The sequence below is a fragment of the Xiphophorus couchianus genome, chromosome 16 (genome assembly GCF_001444195.1).
Source record: "Xiphophorus couchianus chromosome 16, X_couchianus-1.0, whole genome shotgun sequence".
Taxonomy (NCBI): Eukaryota; Metazoa; Chordata; class Actinopteri; order Cyprinodontiformes; family Poeciliidae; genus Xiphophorus; species Xiphophorus couchianus.
The window spans coordinates 20,658,112-20,668,619 of record NC_040243.1 but is presented as its reverse complement, the minus strand read 5'-3'; positions in this window follow the sequence as shown (position 1 = coordinate 20,668,619).

Sequence of the window (10,508 nt, the reverse complement as noted above, 5' to 3'; positions counted from 1 at the left end):
AAGAAGTGTTGTATTGGCAGAAAACTAACATAGCATAACCTTAGCACAACCAGATACTCATGGAGACAGAAAGGGCTCCCATGGCCCCTGTGATCCAGCAGACTGTTTTGTAACTGTCCAGGGTCATCACCACTGAGCACTTTATTTCTGGGGGTGAGAGCGGTGGAGCGAGAGGCATGCAGACAAACAGCTCTTCATCTGGTAATTAGAGACAAAATAACAATACCTTTGTGCGGGAGCTATTCAGGGAAGTGAGAGAGAGAGAAAGAGAAAGAGAGAGAGGACAAAGCAGGCCAACAGAGATCTCTGTGTGTACCCTCTTTCTCATTTAACCAGATTGGGGCACTGCCTGTGTTTAGACCCTGCATAAGCCCTCAGTTGCCATGTAGCCTCACTCGTCCTTTTTGAATGACTGATTCCCCTGTTTGGTATTTTCTTTGATCCACTGACCTATTTCTCCAAAATGGCAAACTCTTTAGTGGAAACCAAAGTCAAAGAAAGAAGGAATTCTCTGCGGATCCTTGTTTTGTATTATTGTTAGTTTTTCTTGTAGATCTAGTGGATGACTCAACATTTATCATAAATATTTGATCCTCCTGGAAACATTTAATTGATTCCTGTTGAAAAAACTTTACTTGGCGAGTGCGAGTAAGGCTATCCTCGTTGGATGTCACTGGGTTTACACACCTCTCAGAATCCCACTCCTGTGTACCAAACACTTCTAAACCCTTTAGGTTTCTTAGCTGCCAATGCAGCTCACCTTTCTATGTTGATTTCTGTAGGACTGAGATCTGGAGACTGACCAGGATGTTCCTTGATCTCAGGGTATCCTCTTCTCAAGCCACTCCTTTGTTGCCTTGGCAGGATGCTTTCTGTAATTGGGGTATTGGATGAGCTCGGTGATGACAATCCAGCTGTTGTCCTCTGGAAGAAAGAAGAAGGTTCTAATCACTAATTTTACAATACATCACCCCATCCATTAGTCCCTTATTGTACTAAAGTCAGTCTGTATCCTTAGGAGAATAGTGGCCCCCAAACTATGTTTGTTTGTTGAAACTGTCAAGAGTTTTAACCAAGTAGAAAGTCATGCAAATGTCATAATTGAAAGCATTTCAAAGGTCTGAGCAACAACACTGAAATCTCTGTATAGACAGAAGGAACCTGACAATCTGTGATAGAGGATAAGGGTGAAGAAAGTTGTACAGTCACTGAACAAGAAGCCAAAAGCCAAGAAGAGACTTCAGATGAAAAAGATTTTGTATCTAATATGGAATCCAGCAGAAAAAGCGTGGTTTGGGGTGACAACTCTGGCGCCAGCATTGACGGCTTTCACTTGGTACTTTGAAGAAGAATTTGTGTATAGAGCAGAGGAATGGTTCAAGACAGGAACATTGGGGAACTCCTTGGAGGTTGGGCATAGCACAGGAGAAGAAGTAGAAGAAACCAACTCATGTGCCTAGAAAGTGAAGCTGTAAGTAGATCATTTGTGACCTCAACAAAAACAGCCTTGAAGCCCCTCTTACCCATTTGCTCTGTTTTTGCCGTTTTGGTCACAGTTGCCATGTTTCACATGGTACCGATGTTCAGACAAAGATCATCTGATTAAAAACCAAAATGCATTTCATTTATTAAAGGAAGAAAGTTGTCCAAGCAAATCTGGCCTTGTGTGGAAAAGTAATACCAGCCCTGGTTAAACCATGTATTAACTGTGACTAACCAACGTTTCTGGTTTAATTTCACCGGAGAAGAATAAATTCTGCTCTCTGTCAGAAAACCCTGCAGGATAATGCCTCGCCATGAGATCACAAACTAAAGGTTTTAGGGTGGCCAAATTAAACTCCTGACTTGAATCCATGTGATTACTCTGGCATGTCCTGAAACGGTACATGTTCGAAAAGGTACGGAAACAATATCGCAATGAAGACTGTTGACGATAAGAACCAGTTATTATATTTAGTCGGCAATTTCTTTTTCCATAGGATCACATGGGTATAAAAAAAAAAGTGACTTTTGCATTTACTCGTGTTATCTTTATTAAAATTTATCTGATAGCCTGAAAAATTATAATTCAGCAATGAACCAAAAGCAGAAGCAATCTGTAATGCAAGAAATTCTTTTTCACAATACCGTACTCCTTTCACAAATTATAAAATGGCCATTTTTATCACTATAGAGAAGTTACTCTGTTATAGTTAACTGTTGGTTTGTTTTGCTGTGTTGAAATCTTTATGTAATGCTGCTGCTATGAGGTTAGTGTAAAGTAGATTTAGGACTGGTCAGACGTAGCGCTGCTGAACACACCTCAGTTTGGGTGAGACATCTTTACCAAAATCTCACCCATTATGCATTTAGTTTATCTCCTGGGATTTTCGGATTAGCCAGGGTGTTAAACATAACATCCGAAGGTCGAGGAGACTTGAAAACATGCTTCCTTGACGCTACACATACTTAACACCGGATGCTCCTTAAGCTGTTTAAAAGCTTCCCGCTCATTTGGAAAATTACCCTGAACTTTACTCGCCATCGGGGAGTAAAGTTCATATGCCTTAAAAGACCTGAACCACTAACGACCTCAGGCCACAAGCAGCTTCATCAGGACAAACAACACATTTGCAATTTGTCAAAATATAAGGATTTCATGACAAAAGTGTGTGTCATATGTTTTTTTAATGTATTATATCACACTCAGAGAGAAATAGCAACAAAAGGTGCTACATATATGTATAGAGTGTCTGTTTTCTGGCAAAAACCTAACTTCTGTGACCTTTTTGTCAGATTTCTTGCAAAGCGAGTGAATATAAATAAAGCACAGTGCTTTATTCCAGAGTGAATTTTTTTATTATTATCTACACATAATTTTTTTTATCTACCTCAAGCAAACTCAGACAATGCATTCACCAAAAAATGTTCAAGTCAATGTAAAACAGATGGGTAATTTGTTTGGATGGTTATTTTGGTCACAGGACTTGTTGCATCTTCTCATGGGTTTTGCTTGATGATGCCCATGTTGCCGAAGCAGAAGCTGAACCAATACAGGCACAGACTCCTTTGGGGCGGCAGCAGATTGAGACAGGAAGAGGTCCAACACCGCCACCGCATGGCCTTATGGCGAAACTGCTTCCATTTTACTGTCCATTCATGAACTTCCATTGTGGAGTGTAAAGTCAGTTGAAACTGTCACCTCTTCTTGGCAGTGTAGAGGTGAAGTTTGATGGGTTGAGTCGGTGGAAGTGGGGTGAACCATTTCGGCAGTAAAGGCAGTGTCCAGGTCCTTTTGACTCTAGCTGCCGTTTGGTCTCATTCTTCTGTCCTGGACGTTTTTCCCCAAATTCATGGTCATGGTGGCAACGGCGTAAGTGGATAAAATCATGATGGTGCTCCCCACGAACTGAGACGAGGCTCCCCGCTTTGGCACGAACCTCCAGTGAGTGGACGCTTGTGGCCTCTGGGCGTCCGTCACCTCCACCGTCTGAGAGACCGGCTCCATGACTGCTGCTCCGACAGGCGGCCGCTGAAAACAACAACTCCAAGATGGATCCAAATGTCTTTGCTTCTCCCTTTTTTGTCAGGATGACGGACAGTGTTCTTCTTGCTGCAGCTCGGTGCACCTGCTTCTCTTCCCCCCCTCACAAAAACGCGCTGCTTTATCTAGTCGGCCTTGTTTGCACACGTCAAATCCTCAGACTCAGCTTGACGCCGGAGTGCGTCAGCGGCAGCTGTGGGAGGTCGACAGGATAAACTAGGTCTCCTGTCCCCGGTGCAAACTGTTCAGACAGGACTCGTTAATAGAACAAACCAAAGTCATTGAGTCTCCTTAATTGTGCTTGGGGATCGATGTCGGCTCAGGCAGATCATTTAACCTGTGAGGAGCAGGATTAAGTCTCTAGTTCCAGTCAGACGTTTACATGCACTTTTATCACGGGCATGATGATAATTTGAGGCTTTTATCTATTTGTTTGGACTCTTTTTTTCCCCCTCAAGGTACAATAAATTAACATACAATGATTTTGAAGATCTGTGTGCACAACTCCTTTGCTCATATTTAGTTAAACGCTCCTTTTAAAGTCGTTGAGATACACCCAAGATTTGAAGCCATTTGCTCCTGGTATAATTCAACCCTAATATTTGTCCACTCTCAAAACTGGTTGATTTGGTAGTCGATTAATTTTTTTAAAGGATTGAGGTACTCCAGAAGCTTCCCCACACCTCCAACCCCGAAAATACCTGCACCCCAAACTCGTACATGAGTGGTGGTGTGATGTACTGAGTGAAGCATGGGGAAGGGAAGCCTGCAGGGGGGTAAAATGCTCTCCTCCCGGTGGGGTAGATAGGTAACTCAGTCTACCCCACCAAGGGGAGGAGGTCTTGGCACATCCACCCTGGGGCCAATGGCACCTGTGTCATCAAGTTCCATGGAACCCAGAGACAATCACCAAGCCCCAAAAATTGAACAGAACTGGGACCAACACCTCAAACACCTGAAAGCCCAACCCTAACCTCAACACCAAGCATTTGCCTAGGACAGACAAATGCAAAGATCTGGTCAAAGATGACCCTTCATTGTGTCAAACGAAAGGTCAACAATGAATCAAACCTTACAAATAGTGTGCTCCAAATATATACAAGCCTAAAAACTTTGTACACATTTAAAACCATTTCATTTGATGTCAGAAGATCTGGGGCTGTTCCCAACGTAAATCCTTTCAAGACAACATGTTTTATCTTGACAGTCATCTCTTTTATATCCAAGTTAGTATCCTATTATCTGACCTCATTTTCCCTTCTAACATCAGCAGCCAGAAAACGAGACACAGAGTCACGATCCAACCTATTTTGTGACAATAAGGATGGGGAAAAGAGACACAAACAAGAAACGGATCTCACCGCTCGAGCATGTGTTGGTGCACCTTTGGGAAGATGTACGACTTGACAGACGCCCAGACAGATTCATTTCGGCGTGGCGGCGGCGTTAGACGGATGGCTGAGGAGAATCCCGTCAAACAGCTCTGTTTGTTCCATAACTCTGCTGCAGCGATAACACCTGCAGAGGGGAAGCAGATCAATAGGCGAGACAAATCATGCTGCTCCTTTCACTTTGTCAGCAGCGCTTCTGTCCTCAGGTGTGCCTGAAGCATCAAATCGCACCATAATTTATCCTCCATTTTATTCCAGTCATACACACAATACTATATTAACAAAAGCTGCTTGTGTACTCGCTACTCAAGTCAGTCTCCTTTATACAAATAACGCTATTTATAGAGTAACAAGTTTATATAAGATCAGGTAGTGTAAGGTACATGTGTCCAAATATGTCTCGCCGAAGCTTTTTGTGACTCAAACTGTATCAGTCTGTCCAGTTTGTCGCGATTCCACAATCACAAAAATTCACGCAAAAACAATCCCCAGCATTTCTTCCGAGCTACTAAATAGCTGTGAGTTGATTGCAAATTTTCTGCAAAAACGGTCAAAACATTTCATTTGAGCAATGCCAACTCCCACCTGCAGGTGGCAGTATTTCTTACTTTTTCGACACCGCTGCTTCAGACTTATTTAATGTTGAGTTATAATCCGTGATTGATGTGGCGAGTGACGTCATACATCTGCGCATATGTCGCATTCACGACAGTCATAATCTTAATATGGCCCAGAATGAAAACCACTTTAGCCCTTCTGATCTACGGCAGAAACAGCAAGCTGCTTTAAAAAGTACTGAACACAGAAAACCTGTTGCTCCTTATCCTGTAACCAGCGTACCTCACAACAAAAATGTACTAATACAGCATTTTCCAACACTGTCAACACACAAGGTGAAATAACTGGATTTTTCTGCAAGGCAAGCAAAACACAGCGGCGGCTGCGTCATGTTGTGGGGATGTTTTTCCTCAGCAGATACATGGACTCTGGTCAGAGTTGATGAGAAGATGGAGGAATACTAATCAAATAAATTGAGGCTTGTGGTGCCAACGGAAAAATGGAAAGAAAAAAAGAATCAAATATCTTTGCGAGCAAGAATATACGGTCGCATCTGTGACTTTTCGCGTCAGGCTGAGCAGAAAGCAGCAGATTTGCGTTTTCTGCTTTTTGGATCCAGCCAGGTTCTGTTTTGGAACCGTTTGCGTCACCGCAATTAGATTACCTGGGCACTCTGACAGGTACGTCTTTATCTCCACATGTCTAAAGGGGGAAAAGCTAATGTTAGCACAGTCTGCCTTAAAGCTGCACCCAATTACAAGTTGACCTAAGATTTGGAAGCTGCACCGACTTAAACAAAAAAAAAAAAACTTCTTAGATATTTACTCAGTCCTGTTCTCATTCGTGTCGTTAAACCTTTTAAATTTTGCTTTAGTTCAGAGTATTGATCAATATTAAAACAGAGTGATGACATCACGAGAGGGAAGAACACAATGTGGAAATATTGACGACATTAACCAGGAAGACGTGTCACAATAAATTGTTCCAGTAATTTAAATAATATTGTTGTTTTGAGACCATTTTCAAGTAAAGCAATGACATGAGAATGTAAGTTCGCCCTCTCAGACGCCAATAAATATTCATTTTGTACAGAACACTTCGCACGGGAACTGGAAGACATCTTGAATATACAAAATAAACATTTAAATGAAGCAAAAACAACAGAAACCATAAACAAAATGGTTTATGATGACTAAGTAAAAAAAAAAAAAATTGACCACAAAAAACTATTAACCATTAGAAGAGAAACTATTGGGCTCATTTCAATTTATCGTGCAATTCATTGATTAACTGCCTATTGTGACAGGCTTAGCAGGAAGCTAAAACTCAGGTGCAAATTATTCTTCCAGGACAATAACCCTAAACTTACAGCCAAAATGGCTTAAGATCAACATATTTAAAAAAAAGAGCTGAACAGCTGTGGGCGTGTGTGTGTGTGTGTGTGTGTGTGTGTGTGTGTGTGTGAATAAACCTGGCTCAGTTACACACCTGTTCTGTCTGGATGAATGGGCCAAAATTCCAGAAAATTCCAGTGAAAACAAAACTCAAACTGTTAAACCAAAGTCACACAGTTTCAAAAGGCAATTCTCCCAAATACTGAGAAAAAAGATATGTGTCAACATGTGAAATCAAGAGATTATAAACAGATCTAGAAAAAAAAAGAACCTGACCTGACTTATGACGTCACTCAACTCTGTTTGTTTGACGCCTTGCCTGGAAATCAAGCCACAGCTGTGCCTCAGGTTAACTTAATTAACCCAATTCGCAAATCTGTTAAAGGCACCGTAGCCCTGGTGTATTTAAAGTTTCTCAATTGAAAGAAGTAATAAAAATGTCTCACTCAGTAGCATTACCTTTGCTTTTATTGGGAAAAGTATAAACTTTTTCTCAGTCATTTTCGAACACGCACAGTAGCTAAAATGTTCTAAAACATTGCTTTCTTGTGTATGTGTTTAAACGCATGTATTATTGTTTTTTCTTTGTTAGAGACAACTATCATAGCGGGTATTTTCACTTGTTTGAATATTAAAAACTACACGTCGGTCCACTTTTAATCGATGCTCTTAGCAAACACTCCCATACCTTCCATTCAGCGCATGTCTTTCCTTTAATTGGTCCGTGTGAGTTTCGTCTGATCCTCTCGCAGAGTACATTTGTCACGGACAGCGCGCGCGCGCCGGTATAAGCTTAGTGACGTCCCGCTGGGAAACGCCGCCAGCAGGTGAGGCGACCGGCGGCTCGCAAGGAAACACTGCAGCCAACAGGATTACACGCGATACCTGCTGCTCCTGTCTGCTGCTCTGAGAGGTGACGTCAGTCCGTGGGTGCGTGGAACTAAAAGCAAGGTTTGGGAAGACACGAAGGTGGGCTTTAAACGTAAAGGAGCATTACAAGAAGAAGCTAATGCCTTGTTGCCTTTTCATAGTGAAGAGTTAAACAGAGGAAATTACATCTCGGTTTTCCATTTTAACCGACCGGAAACAGACAAAGGCGGAGTTAGCTCAATGCCTAACGTCCTGGCTTTAAAGCTGTAGTACGTAGGTTTTATTAAAAAAAATTTAATTTGTTGACGCTGTCACTATGTTCTGACAGTATAGCATAATCTGAAGAAAAAAAATCGAGCTCCTCTGCTTTCTCCCAGTGTGAACTAAAAACAACCAATCAGAGTCAGGAGGCGGGTCTTCCCGCTGTTAATCACTCTCTGTGTGGCCAGGCTAGCTGGCCACCAATGACTGTATTCGAACAATTTTCATATAATAGTAAGTCATACTAGGACTTGGTGTTTTTGTTAAGTCAGATTCAATTTCTAAACAGTTCCAATTATTTCTGGACCAAAACCTTCCGGGGTCACAACAAGGGACCCCACGCATATAACAAGAGAATAGTTTCACCAAAAGGAAATGATCTAGGCCTGTGGTGTGAAAACGTTTTGCACAAAACTGGCAAATTTAAACTACTGACAGGTCACAAAATGTAATAAATTAAAAATGCAACAATTAGTTTCTTCTTTTTTTTTTTTGTCTCTTTATGTTTTACTTGCTCTACAATAAACAAAATGTTGATGAAATCTGTACATCAATACAGATCCAAAAACGTAAAAAGGGGCTTCGGATTCTTGCCTTATTGAAAGGAAAGGTAGACAATTTCCAATTTTCTTGGGCCATAGATTGTTTTCTGCTTTGTTGGCCAAATTTTTACCATTCTTGGCGTGCGGCTAGGGGCCAAACAAAATCATGTCAAAGGCCACAAATGGTCTACAGGCCACACATTGGAGACCCCTAATCCAGGTAGAATGAACAAATAAATTTGACAAAGCTTTATAAGGTCATTGAGAACGACTGAGGATAAAACATATACAAGCATCATGAGACAGATAGGAGAATTTCTACAAGGTGAAAAGATAAAGTTTTGTCATGTCAAAGTGTTACAGGCAGATAAATGGGCACCTAAAGATGTCTGAGAATTAAACCAACAGGGGTTTCAGCAGGCACATCATTTTAAACATACAGGTTTTCCCTGCTTTCCATTGAACTCCACAGCACGAATGTCATGTTAAATATTTATAGTTATACATGGTCCATGTACCATTCAATCCATTGTTTCCTAAATGAGAATAATTAAAAAAACTTTATTTATTGTCAACAATATATCAATGTTTTTTTGCATTATTGACTTTATCTTCACTATCCTCAAACATTTAATCACTTTCCTAAAGTAATGGCATAAGTCATTTTTTACTTTTTACCTTTACCTGATTTAGGGGGGGGGGGGGGAGATTATATATACAGTAAAGACCAAAAGTTTGGACACACCTTTCTATTTCAATGGGTTTTCTTTATTTTCATGACTATTTATAAGGCATTAAATCCCACTTATTAACCTGACAGGGCAGGTTGACCTATGAAGTGAAAACCATTTCAGGTGACTACCTCTTGAAGCTCATCAAGAAAATGCAGAGTGTGTGCAAAGCAGTAATCACAGCAAAAGGTTGATACTTTGAAGAAACTAGAATATAAGGGGTATTTTCAGTTGTTTTACACTTTTTTGTTTAGTGCATATTTCCACATGTGTTATTCATAGTTTTGATGCCTTCAGTGTGAATCTACAATGTTAATAGTCATGAAAATAAAGGAAACTCATTGAATTAAAAGGTGTGTCCAAACGTTTGGTCTGTACTGTATATATATACACTGTATATATATATATATATATATATATATATATATATATATATATATATATATATATATATATATATATATATATATATAATGAATATACTATATATATATATATATATACACTATGTGTGTATATATATATACATAGTATACGTATATATACATATATATTTATATATATACTATGTATATATAGAGATAATATATATATTATCTATATATACACTATATATATGTGTATATATATATATATATATATGTATATATATATACATACTATGTGTGTATATACAGTATATATATATAGTATATTCATAGTATATATATATATATATACATATACTATGTGCGTGTATGTATATATATATACTATGTGTGTATATACAGTATATATATATATAGTATATTCATAGTATATGTATATATATATACATATGCTATGTGTATATATACATAGAATATGTATATATTTATAAAGATCACCACTCCTTTCTTGCAAAAAGATGATCTAGGTAAATATATAAATAAATAAAAATAAATGTGTGGCAAAAGAAAAATCACAGAGGTAATTATTTTTGTAGGGTGGATATTTGTAAAGACCACGTTTGATTTGGATTTTTAAAAAAATAAGTTTTATAAAACTTATATCTTTGATGTGAAGATAAAGCTAAAAACATACAAAACACCGATGCATTACATTTTTAATCTCACGTGAAAATGAATACAAGACTTTTTATTATTATTATTATTATTATTATTATTTTCTGTTTTTATTATAGTTTTTTTTAAAAAGACAATTTAAGTAATATGGCGTAATTTGCTTCTGTGCTGCACTACCTGATCTTACCACCAGAG